We start from the raw sequence: 10,768 nt of genomic DNA on the forward strand, positions 1-10,768 counted from the left end.
ATAAAATTTTAAACTGTCAAACCGATTCGCATCTATCTGCCAATCCGCTCAATCCAGATCCGTCGGATTGGCTGACGGAAACGGATTGATTTTCTTCAATCCGCTAATCTGGTGGACAGATGGAGAATTAGAAGTTCCGCAACTGACTCGCGTCCACCTCTAATAAAAAGATAAAATAGTCTAAAAAGCTAATAAGACAAAATATTATATCTAAATTATAATCATTTTATTTTTTCTCTCACAAAAATTAAAAAACTTATTCTAAATAAAATTTTTTAATCTCAAATTAAAATAATTAAAAAATTAAAAAATCAACTCCCATCCAAACGAACAGTGAGTAACATTAAGGATGTAACTCTTAGGTTGGATTTTTTGAGGTTTAATCTCACTAAGAAATAGTCCTTACGATATATACTTGCCAGACGAGTAGAGTTCAAGAAGGATACCGAGGTAGGTAGTCAGCGTGAAATATTGAGTTGTTGCTCACTTTAACATCGGAATGCCCAAAGAAGAAACGGTTTTTCTCAAACAAACAAAAAGATACCGATAAAATAATACAGCATAAAATTTCTATATTAAAACAAACTTTTTCAATTTTTTAAGAAAGATAAAACACGTATTTAAATTTTTTTAAAGTAAAACAAATAATATGATTGAAGTTTAAAAGCGCAATGCAACTAAAAAAAAATACACAAAATTTTCAATTGGCACGTTTGGAAACTTAATTATTTTAGTAGGTTATTTTAGTTTTTGACTATTTTAATAAATTAGAATTTTTGTGTTTGAGAAGAATGTTAGATTTTTTTATAGTTAGATGTGATGTTTGTGAGAAACAAAATAAAATAATTATGAATTTGATATAACATTTTATCTTCTTGATTATTTTATTCTGTTTTGTCTTTTTGTGAATTTTAATTTTTTTTTTTAAAAAAAGAGCCAAAATTTAGCTTTCCAAACACGGCCAATGCAAGGTGATGGTGACGGTTGTGTGAGGTTATAACGGTATATGTTAATATTTATGTATAAATATTTATAAATTCAGATAAAATTATGTAAGTTTCTTATAATTTATTTATTTATTTATTTTTTATCTTACCTATTAAGAGTCATTTAAAACCTTAAGTGATATCATTTGTGGTTGTCAAACGATTCAACATTTAAAATTGAATGTATTAAGTGAAAATCAATTAAACTCGTTTGATAATCATAATTGATATCACTTAAAAAATTAAATACTTCTTAAAATGTAAGCTAAAAGTTTAAAAAACTTTAAGGCCTCGTTTGGGGACTGACTATTTTAGCCAAAAAGCCAACTAAAACTAGTCACATCACCTCTCTACTTTTCTGCACTTCTTTTCGTAAAAAGACAAAAAGTTACTAAAATAGCCTGTTCCCAAACGAGGCCTAAGTGAAATAAAATTTGTTTAAATCTAATTGAATTTATAAATACTGAATATAAGTATCGATATACATCATTACAAACTTACTACTACTGTCACAATTACCAGTTCTACCATTACCGCTGTCGCTGTTGCCGCCATCGCCGCCACTGCCACTGCTACTGCCACCGCCACCACCACCACCACCGCTATGCCATCGTTATTGTCATTACCACTATTACTATCACCACCTTCATCATCATTGTCATTGTTGCCATAAGTACCACCATCATTTCACTATCACTACCACACTACCACCATTATCGCCGCCGCTACCACTATTATTGCCACCACCTTCATCACTATTGTTATTGTTATCATAAGTACCACGATCATTTAACTACTGCCACTACACCACCACCGCGATTATTACCACCACTACAACCCTTCATCTCCACAACAATTGTCACTGCTGTTACAACCACCACCATCATTCCACTACCGCTTTCACTCTTCTTCTTTTTCCTTACCTTTCCACCACCACTACAATCACTACCACAATCCCTTAATCTCCACCACTATTGTCATTGGCACCATAACTAACGCCGCCATTGCCTTCTTCACCACTACCAGCTCACCATTACAACCAATTAGGTCTAACTTAGTTAGCTATCATGACTTTCTTAATGGTTTAGTCTCTAGGGAGAGATAATAAGTTCAATTTTCAATTTTATCACCACCACTTTTAATTTTTAATTGTTAATTTTTTTTAAGGAGCATTTATTCATAATCATTCTTCACCTACTTATGTTCCACTTAGTTCAAATTATTTTCTTATGTTCCAATAAATCTTATGAGTGACATAGTTACTAAAATACCCCTAATAATAATATTCACATTGATAGTGTGAATGTTAGTGATGTGAATATTCATACGTTAATGTGAATATTCACACTGCTAAATATGAATGTTCACGTGACCAAGTTGCTAAGCGTTCAAAAAATATTTATAAAGATAAAATTATATTTACATGTAAGTGATGATTCGATATCACTGTTGCACTGAATATTTTTGTATAAAATTTTCATACTTTATAATTTGGCTTATTGTAATTTTTTTTCATTTTTAATTAAAAACAACGATCAATATTTTCATAATTTAAAAATATCGTTAAGAAATCATTCTAAATGTTATTTTTATATAATTTATTTATTTATTAATTATTTTCCTTATATGCAAACAAAAAAGAAAATGCAAAAAATGAGAGGGGACGTGCCCCCGGTCCCTCAATAGCTTCGCTATTGGCGAGGGATGACAAATCCGTCCTATGGTCATCCCGAATGTGAATATTTACACTGTCAAATACGAATGTTCAAGTAACCAAGTTGCGAAAAGTTTAAAAAAAATATTTGTAAGAATAAAATTATCCACAAAATTACTTAAACATGCGAATTAGATTTTGATGGATTAAATGTCTACAAGAATATGTTATGAATACCACTCCTTAAAAAATAAATTTCTAGTAATATTTTTTTTTAAACACCACCTAAGTATCTTATGGCAATCAAAATTAGAATCATCCTAATAATAATTCAATCCAAATGTAAGAATACTTTACCCTCACAATTTCACGAACATATAAATTGACACTACGAATAAAAATTAAAAATAAATTACTAGTAAATAAATTAATTAATTAATTAATTAATTAATTAACACTTTAATTTCAACCACAGGCAATAAAAACACAGAAAATGTCTCGTAACTCAAATTTTGTGGCTCAAAAGTGGCTCAAATGGCCAAAACGACGTCGTTTTGGCCATTTTTATGTTGTTCTGTACTCAAAACGACGTCGTTTTGGCCATTTGAGCCACTTTTGAGTCACAAAATTTGAGCTACGTAGCATTGTTGTAAAAACACACAAAAAAAAATTGACAACAAACCCTAGCCTTTTCTCGAATACTCTGTCTCTCTCTCACAGAAAAAGCACCAAAACACAGAGAAACAATGGTGACGATCAGTCTCCGAGAGGGCAACACTCAGCTTCCGCCGGAGGTGAACCGGGTTCCTTACGTCCAAAACCTTCCCTTCAACATCTCCAGCGAAGAAATGTACGATATCTTCGGCAAGTACGGCGCCATTCGCCAGATTCGCATTGACACCAATAAGGACACCAGAGGCACTGCCTTCGTTGTCTACGAGGACATCTACGATGCCAAGACAGTCGTCGATCACCTCTCTGGCTTCAATGTCGCCAATCGATACCTCATTATGCTCTACTATCAACAAGCTAAGATGAGCAAGATGTTCGATTAGAAGAAGGAGGAGGACAAGATCACCAAGTTGTAGGAGAAGTATGGCGGCTCTACTAAAGATAAGTAGTGATGACAATAAATAAACGAAACGAACAGTTGTTTTTTTGTTTTTGTTGTGGTTTTATTGATCGATCATGTAGAGAGAGGTTTTCACTGAACTATATGTAAGTTTGGATTATCTATGAGTTTGTGTGAAATAGTGTCGCTATGCATAGCTTAGGCCCGTTTGTTTAGGATTATAGGGAGGGAATTAGGATTATTAATACCTTGATATTATTAATACCTTGTTTGTTTTGAGAGATGGCCTTGGGACTACTAATACATTGGTATTATTAATATCTTGGAAGAGGAATTCATAGTGAGGAGGTAGAGATGGTATTAGAAAAATAGTGAGGGGATTAAAAAAAATTTTATTTTTTTATTTTTTATATATTGAGAATTTTTTTAAAAATATTAATGTTTAATTTTTATATTTTTTTATTTGTTTTATTATTTTATATAAAAATAATTTAATAATTTTTCACTATCAATCTCCTCACTATTAATCCCTCACTATCAATCTTTTCCATTCTATCTCTGAAAATAAACGGGTCTTAGTTTCTGAATGAATAGAAGGATTTCTTTTTCATTCATCATGATGTAAATAATGGAAAACATTTTCATTCTAAGAAATATGGTAAAATAATTTGTATAATTGAAAGTGTCTTAGAGAAGAAAAGGGAAACAATTCTTAAATTTTGGCTTTTCCTTGATCTACAAACTACGTTATTGATCATCCAAATGTGTTGTGTGCGCATGTTTGGTTGAAATTAATTGTTTTTGCACCTAATTCACTTTGGTGTCGTTTAGTAACACTTACGTTTTTAGTTTTCAATTTAAATTTATAAAAATTTAAAAAACTCAAATAAAAACTTGTTTGGTAAAATTTTTGATTTATAAATTAGTGGTCTTAGTTTATAAATTTGGCCAAAAAATGTGTTTCCGTTTTGAGTTTTGAGTTTTTTTTTTTTTTTACCACCAAACACTAGCCACCACCCGTCATCATTTTCCACCACCATCTTTTGCCACCACCACTCACCCCCCACCACCTCCTGCCACCACCACTCACCAACCCCCTGCCACCACCACCACCACCCGTCACCACCTGCCACCACCCACCTGCCACCTACTCGCCACCACCACCACCACCACCAACCATCTGTCATCCACCCGCCACCTACGTGCCACCACCTGCCACCACCAGCCACCCACCACCACCACCATCACCCACCTGCCATCACCACCACAACTACCCACTCGCTACCACCTACCACCCGCCACCATCACCCACCCACCACCACCACCACCACCACCATCACTTACCCGCGGCCCACCTGCCACCACTACCCACCACCACCACCATTACCCACTCGCTACCACCCGTCACCGTCACCGTCACCTACCCACCCACCCACCACCACCACCACCACCACCACCCGCCACCTACCTGCCACAACCCGCCATTCGCCACCCACCTGCTACTACCACCCGCCACCCGCCACCACCTTCACCACCCACTCGCTACCACCCGCCACCGTTACCCACCCAGCTGCCACCACCCACCACCACCTGCCATTACCACCCACCACCCGCCACCACCACTACCACCCACTCGCTATCACCCACCACCGTCACCCATCTACCCACCCACCACCCGCCACCGTCACCTACCTACCCATCTACCACCACTACCAGCCACCTACTCGCCACCCCCACCCACCTACCACCACCACCACCACCACCACCATCACCTACCATCCACCCGCTACCCACCTGCCACCACCACCACCCATTCGCTACCACCTACCACCCGCCACCGTCACTCACCCACCCACCACCACCACCACCACCACCACCACTACCGCCATCCGCTATCCACCACTCACGTGCTACCACCACCCACTCGTTACCACCCGCCATCGTCACCTACCCACCCACCATCACCACCCACCCGCCACTACCCACCACCCACCCGCCATCCGCCACCCACCTGCACTACCACCCACCACCCACCACCCGCCACCACCACCACCACCACCACCACCACCACCACCATCCACTCGTTACCACCTACCACCTGCCACTGTCACCCACCCACCCACCACCACCACCCGTCACCTACCCGCCACCACCACCCACCTGCCACCACCCATCACTACCTGCCATCCGCCATTCGTCACCCACCTGCCGCCACCCACCACCTGCCACCACCACCGCCCACTGGCTACCACCCGCCATCATCACCGACCCACCCACACACCACCACCAGCTACCCACCACCCACCGTCACCACTTTCCACCACCGTCTTACGCCGCCACTTGTCACCACTTGTCATTTCTCACTCTTTTTTATATTTTTAAATCTTTTAAAATATTTTGTCAATTACCAAGCACGTTTGTAGTTTATGTTTTTCAAAAAATAAACAAAAATCAGTTTATAAAATTTTTGTAAATATAAACTGAAAACGTAAACGTTACCAAACACACCCTTTGCAATTAATACCTTGATTAATTATGTTGTTCTTTAAAGTTCAATTATCAAAACATACAAGTTTATTTACCAAACTAACCCAACGTTAGCTCAAGTGTAAACATTCAGTCAACTTGCTTTGAGTTATTCTACAAATTTAATTTTAATTGTTAGTTTCTGTGTTAATGAGGAGGTCACTTCAACTTTACGTACACTACTTTTCTCCTCGTACAATCAATTCATTTAATTTTTGTCAAATATGCATCTCCACATTCATTCGATAAGCATAAGAAAATGAGTGCAATAACGTAAAGTGGTAAACACAAGAAATTTATAGTGGTTTGGCATAAATCTTGTGCCTACATACACTCCCAACTTACCTTGTCAAATCTCCACTAACAGAACCTATTTTTTCAAGGTTCACCAAAAACCCCTCACAACCAATTCTACATACAATCACCAAGAAATTGGGTTTTTAGGCTCACCAATGATCCACAAATACCAAGCCACAATAAATAACACTTAACTTGCTGAGCTCACGTAAAGGTATGAGGGTGTCCCTATATGAGACCAAAGTGTAGGTGGGTGATCACATGTTATATACAACACTAATTGATGGTAAAGATCCATATGTCCAAGTGAAGGGTGACACTTGTTCAACTTGGTTATGCACTTGGTGGAATAAAGCTCCTTTCTTGTTGAGATAAGAATGCTATGAAAAATATTACAATGAGGATGACTCTCAAAGTTAACTTATGATAATATTGACCAAGTTATTTAAGGGGCACAAGTGTTCCTTTATATGGCCAATCCTTCCAATGGCTAGTAAAAGCTATATTTTGTTAAGATTGTACAAAATTGGTAGACCATTTTCAAATTTGGTCAACCAAATCTAGCGTGGTTCACTGATTTCAGGGGTTGGTTGACCAAAACTATTGGAGCAATTCTTTGTAACTCCTTTGGTCAACCATTTGCAGAGATTGGTTGACCAAATCTATGCAGGTTTAATACTATGGCTTGCGATGAAATTTGGTTGACCAACCTATATGTAGAACCAATGACAAAAAACACCAAGATTGGTCGAACAAAATGATGTGACTTGAACTTTTAGTTCAAACTTGATCATTTTTGGGTCTTTAGTTGGTCCCTTGCCATTTTTGAGACTGGTCTTCATGTTTGAAGTTTCCCTAACACTTCTCCATGGATTATTTAAGACTCTCTAAAGGCTTCTTAGCTTCATATCGTGCTTCTTTTGATAGAGGTTTTGTTTTTTATGATAAGGTCACACATACTGTCACGACCCAAACCCGCCCCTTCAGGTTTAGCGATGTAACAGGCCAGTAATCTGGGATTACCAGAGGCCTCTTAACAGAATAACAAAATATAAGGGGCTGCAGAAGCAATCATACAAAATACAAGGTCCATTGAACTGTGAAGATATACATGAGACAAATAAGTTTAAACTTATGTAATATCAAATTTCCATAAGACTTGTATCACCATACATAATGTCATGAGGGACATAGCCCAGCGTACAGATAAACAAAACAACTAATAAAAACATGTTCATGAGGTTCACAGAACTTGACTTCTCAAAAGGGAACCTTCGCAGGAGGCACAATGGTTGGCTGACTTAAAAACACTCTAGGCAGCAACTTAGGCCTGGTCACGCGCCTGCTCACCTATATAACATAATATAAATAATGAGCGGAAGCCCAGTGAATAATAACAGAGTAAAGGGTTTAAATGAACGATATCCAGAACAGATTCAGAAATCAGAGTTCATATCAGAAATAGATTCATATTCATATTCTCGTTCAAACTACATACAGAAATTAGAGTTCATGCTTCGTCATACATGGTACATCCATTAGCTTTATCATGCTTGTTAGTTCCATAAGGTACCTCCGGTATCAGGAAACTTGAAACATACTTGGGCCACGGTATGAGACCACAGTATTGTTACCCTCGGGCAAGGGCTTTGCACTTGTAGACCACGGTATTATTACCCCCGGGCAAGGGTCTTGTGCTAAGGATGTCACGCATACTTGTTAAAAATTGGACATTCATTCATTGATACACCACATAGCATTTCAGAAAGCAGATCATTTCTTGTCATATCATATAAGAAAATACTTTAACGTGAATATAGCTTTACAAAGTTATTACTCACAGATGGCTCCACTTGCACAACAGACAAATCAGATAACTTGTGACATGTGACCTACACACACATAACAGAAACACATAATGAAACACACACTCGATTGGTACTTAACTTCTTTTGTTTCATTCTTAGTGTGTTTCTAATCCTTATCCTTCATATTATGTCTTAATCTTGGCCTAGGAATGCCTAGGATGCAACGTGGATGCCAAAATGCATTTGCAAACACTTGGTCAAAAATGTTGTAAACAGGGGTCCCGCTCGAGCTCAACTTCTTTCGCTCGAGCAGACATGCAAAATGTGAGTGGTCGCTCGAGCACAACTTCTGTCCCTCGAGCGGTCTGTAAACTTCTGTAAAAGTACCGATTCCTTGATTTTCCCGCTTGACGGTCGCTTGAGCGTAAGACTTAGGTCCTCACTCGAGCGCAATTCTTGTTGCTCGAGAGGTTTGCAAACAAGAGAACTTCTGGGAGCTTGCATTTCATGCTCGAGCCAACTTTTGGTCGCTCGAGCGGAAGCGCAAGATCACAGAGTGGTTGCTCAAGCGCAGGATTTGTCGCTCGAGCGGAGGGTGCAAATTCTTAAATTTCCATATTGCAGTCCCAAGTCCAAAACTTGAATTACACACTTCAAAACTCATCTTTTTGGGCCAAAATTCTAGAAAACATTTAGAAACTTGTAAAATACCATGATTTGAAGATCATTTCACTAAATCAATGCCCCAAAGCATGCCAATTGACAAAAACTCCAACTTGAAATTTATAAATATGCCATGAACATGATTTGCATGAATTACTTTGAGCTTAGACTTTCCAAAACATGATCAATTAAGGTCAAATGGTAAGAAATGTGATGACTTCTCAAAACCAAGTTAAGATAGACACATGCATGGGAAAATTCTTTAGAAATCTACTCAAAATATCATGATATATGCATGCATGCATGATATGGTTCAATTCTCTTCATTTATAACTCAATCCTTGTATCGTCCAACTTAATTCTCTAGAGTTCATGTCCTACACATCATAATTGTACAATCTAAAGGTTGAATTCTTACTAGGCTTGTCAATGAGAGAGCTAGAAACTTGATCCTTGTGTTTCTAAGTCCAATTCCTTCAATTTCTAGCAAATCCTTTGGTTGAGCTCAATCTCTCCTCTCTCTCCCTCTCTCACGTTTGTTTGTGTGCTAGCTCAAAGATGTGCTGAAATGAAGGAAAAGAATGAGTGGAGGTATAGTAGGTGCCTTATATAGGCTTGGATTAAGGAATTCATTAATTAGGCTTAATTGAACATTAATTATTCTAATTAAATCGTTCCGAGTCGGATTCTAATTAAACATACCATAATGTTCTAAAAATCCTAAATAGCATATAAATTAAGTCAATTTCGTGATCGGATGCCGATAAGGCCTTCAATTCGCAATAAAAAATAGAAATTGAAACAGATATTCTTACGATAGATAGATAGAGGCTCATATAGCTCATAACGCATGCAATTAACTTAGGATTTTATATTAATTACTTATTAGGCATAATTAATCTTGGTTAATTAGCTAATCACAAGTTGGGGTTATTACAGTTTTCTCTCCCTTAAAGAGTTTGGTCCTCCAAACTCTAATTACTTTCATTTTGGAAGAACACTGGATCCAGAGGAAATAAATCAGGGTATCTCTTCATCATGTCTTTTTTCGTTTCTCAAGTTGCATAGGTCCCTCTGTGGTTTTGCCAATCAACTTTTACCAATGGTATTTCCTTATTCCTTAGTCTTTTAATTCAGCGGTTCACAATCTATATCAGCCTTTCTTCATACGTGTAGTCATCTTTTAAAAGTACATGTATTGGTTCAATGACATGGAGTGGATCTCGTAAGTAATCTTGAAGCATTGAAACATGAAAAACATTGTGCATATTTTCCATCACTGGAGGTAAGGCTACTCGATATGTTACTGAGTTGATTTCTCTAAAACTTCATACGGGACAACGTATCTTGGTGTAAGCTTTCCTTTCATCGCAAATCGCGTCTAACCCTTTATTGGAGTTACTTTTATAAATATGTGGTCTCCGACTTCGTATTCCCTATCCATTCTCCGGACATCTGCATAACTCTTTTGACGGCTCTGTGCAGTTCTCAGATGTTGTTGAATCAGTTTCACTTTCTCAGTTGTTTCTTGCACAAGTTCTAGTCCCAACAACAGCCTATCACCTACCTCAGCCCAACAAATTAGAGATCGACACTTTCTACCATATAAAGCTTCATAAGGAGCCATGCCAATACTCGAATGATAGCTGTTATTATACACAAATTCGGCCAATGGTAAATAGGTTTCCCAACTGCCTTGAAAGTCTAGGGCACATATCCGTAACAAGTCTTCCAACGTCTGAATGGTCCGTTCAGATTGGCT

The 10,768-nt window shown here is 37.8% G+C and overlaps 1 pseudogene; it reads left to right on the top strand.

Annotated features, from left to right (window-relative positions):
* Positions 1–3,335: 3,335 nt before the first annotated feature.
* LOC145807670 (splicing factor 3B subunit 6-like protein pseudogene) lies at positions 3,336–3,819 on the top strand (annotated as a pseudogene).
* The last annotated feature ends 6,949 nt before the right edge of the window (positions 3,820–10,768 follow it).

The sequence above is a fragment of the Camellia sinensis genome, chromosome 14, assembly GCF_055761805.1.
Source record: "Camellia sinensis isolate YWXY chromosome 14, ASM5576180v1, whole genome shotgun sequence".
In the NCBI taxonomy this organism is placed as follows: Eukaryota; Viridiplantae; Streptophyta; class Magnoliopsida; order Ericales; family Theaceae; genus Camellia; species Camellia sinensis.